Raw genomic sequence first — 9,378 nt, forward strand, 5'->3', positions numbered from 1 at the left:
CGTGACCGTGACTCAGTACAGAGATAGCGAGCCGACTCGCTCCTCTATCGCAATTTTACTCGAGTGTCCATCTCGAATTAAAACAGCAATTAAATGCATGACGAACTCGAACAGTAGAGAATAAAATGCCTTTGGCGAAAGAAAAAAAAACGAGCATAAGTGAATCAAAAGGGCGCATTCGGGCGGGAGGATTTCAATGAATAGCGCGAGCGCTTTTCGGCAGAGGGGAAGAAAAACCGCTGCAAAATCGATGGGTAAAAATGACGAAATATAGATGAACACATGCAAATGAAACTAAATTCTGCAATCACCTACTGTAATCTAGCAGGAAGATCTCAGAAACGAGTAACAGAATAGCTTATATCAGAAGAAAACCAATCCTCAAATACATACATTAAATAAGATCCATATTCACAAAACTAATATTTGCAGCAGGATTTAAACATACATAACAATTCACGCGACGCACCATTTACTGCTCAACGTAAACAAGAAATAGAAGGCTTTCCTAGGAGAGCTGAATATTCAACGAAAGAAAAGATGTGAAGAAGCAAGAAATAGGACAAATACAGCAGGATACGAATTAGAACCTTTCGAACGTGTTTAATACCTTATTAGTCTGTGAAATATGTCATGTGAGGGTATCAATGTACGCTGCTATCAAACCCGGATAAAATGTAGTTGGGAGGCCAGTCAGTGGCACCCTGATTTCTCGAAGTAAATAATCAAATCAATCGGGGCCCTAAGGCCTAAGCATTAGTCTTAGACGATCTATGACATGTAAAATAAAGCTACTAAGAGAAAAAGGAAGTTAAAGCGTCGGGAAATAAGCCCGCCAGTGAGTGCTCTCCCCCAACTACATTATTCCCATCAAACCCTACGTCCCTACTGCCGCATACATTTGAAAACAACGATTTTTACCGAAATATTGGAAATGTTCATGTCAGATTTCTCCGAAACCCAAAACACCATTACATTAAACAAACTGCCAAGATTAAGCAATTGCGTGGAAATAAATATTATGGAAATCACAATCATGTATATTTATATTTACACCGCAAAGGCTTATTCAATAGAATCAGAATCGAGCAAAAAGGGTTACCTCTTCAAAGAAAAGGACTTCGATACGATATTCGCTGAGCGGAAAATGACTGGAAAATGCGAAGAATTCTCAGGCATTCATCTTGTTTTTTTCTCGAACACATAGGGTTTCACATCAAAGCAAGATGGATTACGACTTTTTCAATGCAAATAAAACGGGACATGAAACGTAATACTATTTATGAGCATTTCTAGACGTCTAAATGATTTTGATTTTACAAGAAACTATACATTTAAATCTCATTCATATGAGTATTCATATTTCTTAATCAAACCGCTAGCAGTGGAGGAAAAAAGAAAGACGAAATCGAGGCGTGTGTTCTCACAAATATGCTAATGAAGATGCTGAATTTTAGATGGAAACAAGAAAAAACTGTATTCGACTAGTCATTGCATTAATGTCAAAAACTTTTCCCCACTATTACTGCTAATCTTTCACTTGCAAAGCATTTTGACCGCAGTATACGGGATACGTTTGGGGAAAATTATGGATTTTTCGAAAGCGGAAGCATCACACTTCGATTACGCAAAATATGTGTAATGCAAGAAAAAAAATTGTGCATTTGCGCAGATGGGACATCACCGCTCAGCAGCAGAGGCAGCGAGACGCAAATCGTGTTATGCAAATGCGGCATAGAACGCCATTTGATATCGTCATTCTTGCCGCGATTTCCTGAACACCGTCTCCTCTCGCAAGAAGGAAAAAATCAATGGCAACCGCTAAGGGGGGAATGCATACTTGCTACATGTAAAAGTTACGTCGTGACCTCAACAATAGGACAACGAAAATTCCGCATAACATCGCAAATCTTCCCAGAACTTGTCCGAGGCGGTTTCCACGCGACTACCACGGTGGCATCAACACGGCTGCGAACAGAACTGTAACTGATTTCTGCCGTCTTTCCGTTCATTTCTCATTATCTTCATTTTCATTATTTCATTTCGCATTATACAAATATACGTACCTCCTAAAAGTATGAATAACAGCAGAAATTAGCCTAAAATGCTAGCAGATGGCAAAAGATTCACAGCAACAGATGAAAGATGAGTCTTCAGGATGTGGTTTCAATTTCCATGAGAAAGAAAGAATATGCACAGTGAAATAATGCGAATATGAAACTGAAATCGTTCGAAGACTCTAACTACTAGATCCCTGAATTCGAAAAAAAATATCGCCGAGCAAATATTTGCTGCCCGAATCATTCGAAAGAAAAAATACCGAACGAAAAGTGTTTGAATGTCCTGAGCAAATTCTCACAAATGGACGACGGACCGACAGCACATCAAACACGTAATTGTACTACGTTTCAAACGTCCTTTTAACATTCGTTGATGAACAAACGAAAAGAAGCTTTCGAACGAAATTTAAAATATGAATTTCTTTTCCACATAAATGAACTGTAGTTCGTTTTATTCCCCCATATAGAAAAACAAGAGAAAATTTAACTCAATTTCCTTTTTATTCTGCTAATTATACATTACAGAAATTCCAAAGACTCCTTTACCTCGACAAATTAAAAGTACCTGCTACAACCTCTCTGTGATAGATTTCCAATGAAACTCACGCGCCAACTAAACTCACGTACAAACAGTTCTAAAAACAGTGATGGATAACCTGTCCTACTTTCAAATGTCGAAACGGAACAAGGTTGCGCACTGATGCATTACATCTTTCTTTTTCCATGATGATCTATCATGTACGGTTACTGCGCCGTACAACAGAGAAGTAACTCTTTTACGGTAGAGTGAAAAAATGCTCCTTGGAGAGTAAGAATATGAAAAAGACTTTTCAACTTTCTTTCTTTTCAACAAACCATCTCACTAGAAACAGCAAGAAGTAATGTATCTATTTAATAAAGAACAAAACTTATCGAAACTCCTTTTAGTTCCATCGGTTAAGTGTGTAAAAAAAGGTTAAATGTTATTAGTGGGAGTCTAAGTCGAAAAATTACATACTAAAAAATACTAAAAAAAAGATGACAGCTTAAAAAGAGAGAACCACAGAAATCTTCTTTCAGTTCTACCATGGGAATAAAGTCATTGTTGGATCAAACTTTGGGAAAATACCTCGACAACATCAAACGACACAAAAAACGGAAGCCAATAGTGAAATCAATCGTTAAGAGTGGTTCATTTCTATGAATTTTCATATTTTTACGACTCATTAATTACAATATCTTTTTCTCAAATGTTAGTGCTACAGAAAAGCTCATTTACAAAATACTCATAAGAGTTTAAATTAACAGTAAAATTCAAATTCATATAATTCCATGGTTTATAGGCACATATTAGTTTTAGACCGTGAACCATGGTGTATGGTTCACGGTCTAAAACCTAAGTTCTGAGTTCTGAGATAGAACCTCGACATTACTGTGGAAAAAGAAAACCTCACGTTTTATTCCTATACACCATCTTGACCTTTTCAGACGCTGAAAAAAAAAGAACTACCAAAAACGCTAGCGAAATCAATCATATACCATCGGTTTTGGTGAAAGATGTATCACATCATCGTCGAAGTACACAACTCAAAGGTGTATGAAAGCAACAGTTCAAGAATAGGAGGCAAAAATAGAAGAGAAAATAAAAAAAAAAAGAAAAGCAGGAATATTGTTACTTGAAGTGTTACAAAAAAGTAGAACATTGTGTAGAAATCCATAAACATATTCAAAGGTTGTGACCGAAGTCGAACATTGAATCGAAGGAAAGTAAAAGTAAAGTGGAAGTTCTTCAGGAAATAATACAAACAAAATAAGCACAATATTTTCGTGTACTAACTTACCTGGATGGATCATTGCGGATAGAAAAAAAGAAACCTCGAAAAATCAGAACCACTTCTTTGTGTAACGAAGTATTACACTTTTCTACTGTTTACTTCAACAGCTTCAACGAATCTCGCGGGAATGTGCACATTCACAAACATCCCAGAAGACTATTATAAAGGCTGTGGCAGCCCAAAATAAATCATTCATCATGCGTATGGCATCGTTAGAAAGAAAGAACGAAAGAAAACAACATCAATCTTGCCACACGAAAAAGAAAAAAACCTACTTCCTGAACATAGACAAAAAAAAACGCTCCAATTATTGTTTATAATAAACAGGAAAATGGAAAATATTGAGTCGAAAATAGTGCATACAATCAGAGCAACGCACCCAATAATAGCAACCTAGCACCTCATCGTTCGACAAAAGCTGCTTTCAGACCGTATATGCGTAACGCAAACACTACGGAGAGGCACTAATGAGGTCGGATCGATTTCCGTCCAACGTCTGTACAGTCGACAATAAAAACGTTGCAGCGACGATGTGTTCTCGATATGAGCAGGTGAGACGATCGATTTCGCTCATACAAACGAGATGATCCGAATCGATAATTGCGTAGCTTTAACGTCTTCAGATTGATAGCACGGTCGCCGGGGTTCGATCAGTATTGATTGGTGTAGTGAAACCTAGTAAGGGTACTAAATCTTCCTTATATTAATAATTAATAGTACTATTAGATGTTCGAAATAAAACATAATACGACCAAGAGAAAATCTTAAGGTTTTTCTTTAAAGGCATCACCCCACGAATCTGAGGTGGTGCAGATTTCAGGTGGAGTATTCGTATACGGGATGGGAGACTACGGAGAGGAAGGTGATTTCGTCCATTTCTTGCTAATTGCCGTAAAAAACGGCCCGGAAGATGCGGCGCCGCACAAGACTGGCGCGCTCCAATCGAACCTCTTTTACAAAATGGTGCGCCAAAACGAATGAAGCCGTATCTTCCGGGCCGTTTTTACGGCAATTAGGAAGAAATGGACGGAATCACCCCCCTCTCCGTAGTCTCCCATCCTATATACGAATACTCCACCTGAAATCTGCACCACCTCAGATTCGTGGGGTGATGCCTTTAAGCTTCTATCCTATTCACAACTCCTAAGATTTTTCAAGAGAACATCTTCAGCTGCTTCAGCTCTAAGAAATGCAGAACATCGTTGAGATTTGTTTACCTTTCAGCAAATGCAGACATACACAACATCTCTCACGTTTTAAACCACATTTAAATCTCATCAAAGCCCCCGCTTGATAGAAATTGTGAGCACATTTCATATGAAGTGAAGCGAAAACGAATAGTTATCCTGGTTCAAGTTCATACAAGAATCTATAACGAACATTTTTAAGGACAACGAAATCCTTTTCAAAAAAAAAAAGAAAAAAAAAAGAAAACGAACGCAAGTATTTTCGCGCTCAAAATTCCCGATCGGCGGCGAGAACTCGACGCAATCTCGCACCACAACAACTTGATTTGATTTGAATGATAATTTGCAGAAATCGCTACTTTAGAGAAAAGCTGTGATCGTAACTAAATTTCTATGAAATCATGTTGAATATAGCGATAAATAGAAGCTAGGGTAAATTTAAAAATTAATTCTAATTGCGTAGAAATTAAATAAATTGCATTAAACTTATGTTATCATTCATTGTTCAAACCCAATGGTGCAAAATGATGTAGATGCGTGCTCCCAAGTATTCCATGGTTTAAAACAACCGCAACGAGGATCTGTTACGACTCTGGGCACCTAAAGTGCTGTGTTTTTCATTGCAATAATCCACTATTCTGCTGCTTAAGACAATCGCACAACGCGCTTGTTTTCAGGAACTAAGGAATGGCACTCGGTCCGTACTTTTAGCAGCGCCCGGTGAAAAATATGAATATATGGATATAGGCGTAACGAAGGGGAGCATGGAGCGATGTCTTTAACGTTTGGAACTGAAATGAATGGTTCAAAAGAGCTAAGACAACATACATGGGTGCAGTACTTATGTTTGCCCAGACAGCCGTGAGTGCAGCCGATAAGGGCGAAGCGGGTAAAATATAGTTGGGGGCACTCAGTGGCGCCCTTATTTTTCGACGTTCTAACTTAGTTTTTCTCTCTTAGTAACTTTAGTTTACATATCGTTTACAGTCATAGATTCTCTAAGGCTAATACTTAGGCCTTAGGGACTGATTTGATTATTTATTATTGATTATTGATGATTATTATGATTGATTATTTACTTCGAGAAATAAGGGCGGCACTGAGTGGACTCCCAACTAAATTTTACCCGGGCGAAGCAGTTGGATGGAGGAAGTGCGTGCGTCCCGGCAGACACGCTGCGATCAGCGGGGAAATTAGCCGCCTGCGGGTAAAATGTGCTGGGTAGGGAGCACTCAACTGCGCTCCTATTTTTGGAGGTGAATAACTAAATCAGTCGGGGACCTAAAACCTAATCATTAGTCTTAGAGGATCTATGACATGTGTGCTAAGGTTATTAACAGGGAATGAAGATAGAACATCCACAAATAAGAGAGCGGTTGAGTGCCTCTCCCTCCCTTTCTCCCCTGAATCACACGTTACCCGCCACCGGCGACTGATGTAGCTTTGTTAGCTTCACTTCCGGGAAAATTAATCGCGTAAGTGGAAAGCTCAGCCAGGGGCTTTGTTCAATACTGTCCCATCGCCGGATTTACTAACGTACGGTCGGTTATTATCGAATTGTCCTGTGGGGCGGCAGACTTGTAAAATATTACCCAGAAAATGGCGTGATCAAAAAACGAGATGATTGACAATGGAGCACGTCAGCAGATCGGTTGTTTTTGTTCTAAGGCTGCCCGCAGATTTCAGGGCCGCGCAGGCGCGCGGTTCGGCGGCTCTGCGGTTTTGGTGGTTATTGAGCGCACTGTTGTGAGTGGTCAATAACCACCAAAACCGGAGAGCCGCTAAAGCCACGGATCTTAACTCTGCGAGCATTCTGAGGTCAATTAAAAACCACCCTTTAAACATTTCTTCCTCGTCCATGTAGATACAATTTACCTACACTAAGGCGAAAATATAGCTTTCAGACTCGACGCCTTTCTTCTCTCGCAGTTAAGTCCGGCTAGAGTCCGTACATACTGTGCATAGTTGCCGCCGACCACAGTATGACACGCTTTTGTGTGCTGCACCAAATGTCACAAGAAAAACTTGAGCACTGTATTCTCATGAATAAAACAAAAAATGCAAAAGAAACAGTTAACGGCAAAAAGTTATGTATGCACCTGTCGACATTATTCAAAGCGGATTCGACGTGCGTATGTATGGTACGGTCAAAACGAAACGAAGTTTCGTGCAGTGGCGTACGCGGCGGCTGCGCGGAGGAGACAGCGGTTGGAACCAAGGTGGGACTATCGCAAACCGCAACGAGGGGTGGCGCTAGCAAGAGTCCCACCAAGATCTTAACCGATACGCTCCACCACGCCGCTTCACCCCACGAATCTGAGGTGGTAAGGATTTCGGGTGGAGTATTCGTAGATTATGGAGAGGAGGGTGATTCCGTCCATTCTTTCTTAATTGCCGTAAAAAAAACCACCCGGAAGATGCGGTGCATGAACATGAAATTCTCTAATAAATAGTAGGATTTCAAAATCTGGCTGGCGCGCTCCAATCGAACTCGTTGTAGAAAATAGCGCGCTGGAATGCTCGAGCCCGTATCTTCTGGGCCGTTTTTTTTTACGGCAATTACGAAGAAATGGACGGAATCACCCTACTCTCCATAATCTACGACCCCGTATAGGAACTCTCCACGGGAAATCCGTACCACTCCAGATTCGTGGGGTGATGCCTTTAACATATATTCCTATTTTTCTCGCCGCTATCCGAAAATTAAAACACTTAGATCATAGCCTGCAGTTTTTAATTTGGAAAAAAATGAAGAGGCTATCAGTGCGTAACTACACCGTGCTTCATTTGGTTTTCCCTGTACTGTAACGTGATGTATGAAGAGTATCAGATTCGGAAGTCAGGGTTTTTTCCCCCTAGCAATAAGGAAAGAAACGAATTACTGCTCGCATATACAGACCCATTTCAATGTGCGACAAATTCAACGAAGAATAGTGAGTAGACGGAACTGTATCCACTAAAGAATAGTAATTACCAGCATATTATGCTGTTATCAGAGCAATAAAGCGATTAAAGGATAACAAATCTACGAAATCAAAACAGATTAGGTGAATGCATCAAAGACGGCGCTATTGACGGTAATAATCCGAGCACGACCCGAACACATCAGCGTGAAACGCCGCCAATCAAACACGACAACGTCATAAACAAGCGCTTAACATAACAAAACGGCCCTCCTAGGCGAGAACACTCGGCGTTCTGAGCAGACAGCACTTGTTCGTTTAGTGGCTCCGAACGGAGATTTAGTTCGTTGGAAGAACAACAGAGAGCAGTCCGCGTCGGATTCGGTTTGGAAGAATTTTTGTCTTAATGTGCTTTTTTTGGAAAAATTATAAGTATTTTAAAATAAATTTAAAAAATAAAAATAAAAAAAAACTAAGCAAGTATTTTTGGAGGAAATATTAAATAAATAATAAAAAGTCCAAGAAACTACCACTTGATCGTGTCACGGGAATAATTCTTAGGTGTAAACCAAAGTTTCTATTTAAATACATTGTTTTTTTCAGACAGTCTCGTTTTATTCTAGTTGAAAGCCCGCCCCTTGAGCTCACATGATTCATTAAGAATTATCTAAGTATTGAGTCATAAAATAATACGGCATTCCATAATTCTTTCATTTTTCAAAGTCAAAGTTAAAATAACTTTTTTTCGGACGCAAAATACATTTTCCTTCGATTTCTGCATCTCTCGTCCATCCTTCTGATAGGATTTTAATGCTTCAATGCCTTCAACCTCTTCAACTTCAACCAACAAGGTCACCCTTCGGACCATAGTTTTACGGAATTGAAAAAATGCACTATTTATTGGATAACCTAGTAGTAGATGTTAAGGCTCAACTTACATACAAAATTTGTGAAGTAAACTTCAAACTTCGTCAAGACTATTAAGGCAAAAATTAGTTGCTCTCGTCAGAGCATACGAAATAATAAACAGATATAATCTAGTCTCTCATGTTCTTATTATTTGCAAAAAGATGGCATTCCATGAGAAAGGGACTTTTTTGATTTTTTTTTCCTTTTTTCTCAATTCTATATTCCCATAGAGGATCGTAACTTGTTTCCTATGAGGAGATTGAGCGGCCAGATTACATCAGTACTTGAATTTCCATGATCCGACGAGGATCTGCGAAACAATAATATGGCGTTGACGACGTCGGAAGAGAGCGAAAGAAGCTCAATTAAAGGCATCACCCCGAATCTGGGTGGTGCGATTTCGGTGGAGATTCGAAAGGATGGGAGACGGAGAGGAGGGAATTTTTTAATTGTGTAAAAAACGGGATAATATGGCGTTGACGACGTCGGAAGAGAGCGAAAGAAG

This window comes from Necator americanus, chromosome III, assembly GCF_031761385.1.
Source record: "Necator americanus strain Aroian chromosome III, whole genome shotgun sequence".
Taxonomy (NCBI): Eukaryota; Metazoa; Nematoda; class Chromadorea; order Rhabditida; family Ancylostomatidae; genus Necator; species Necator americanus.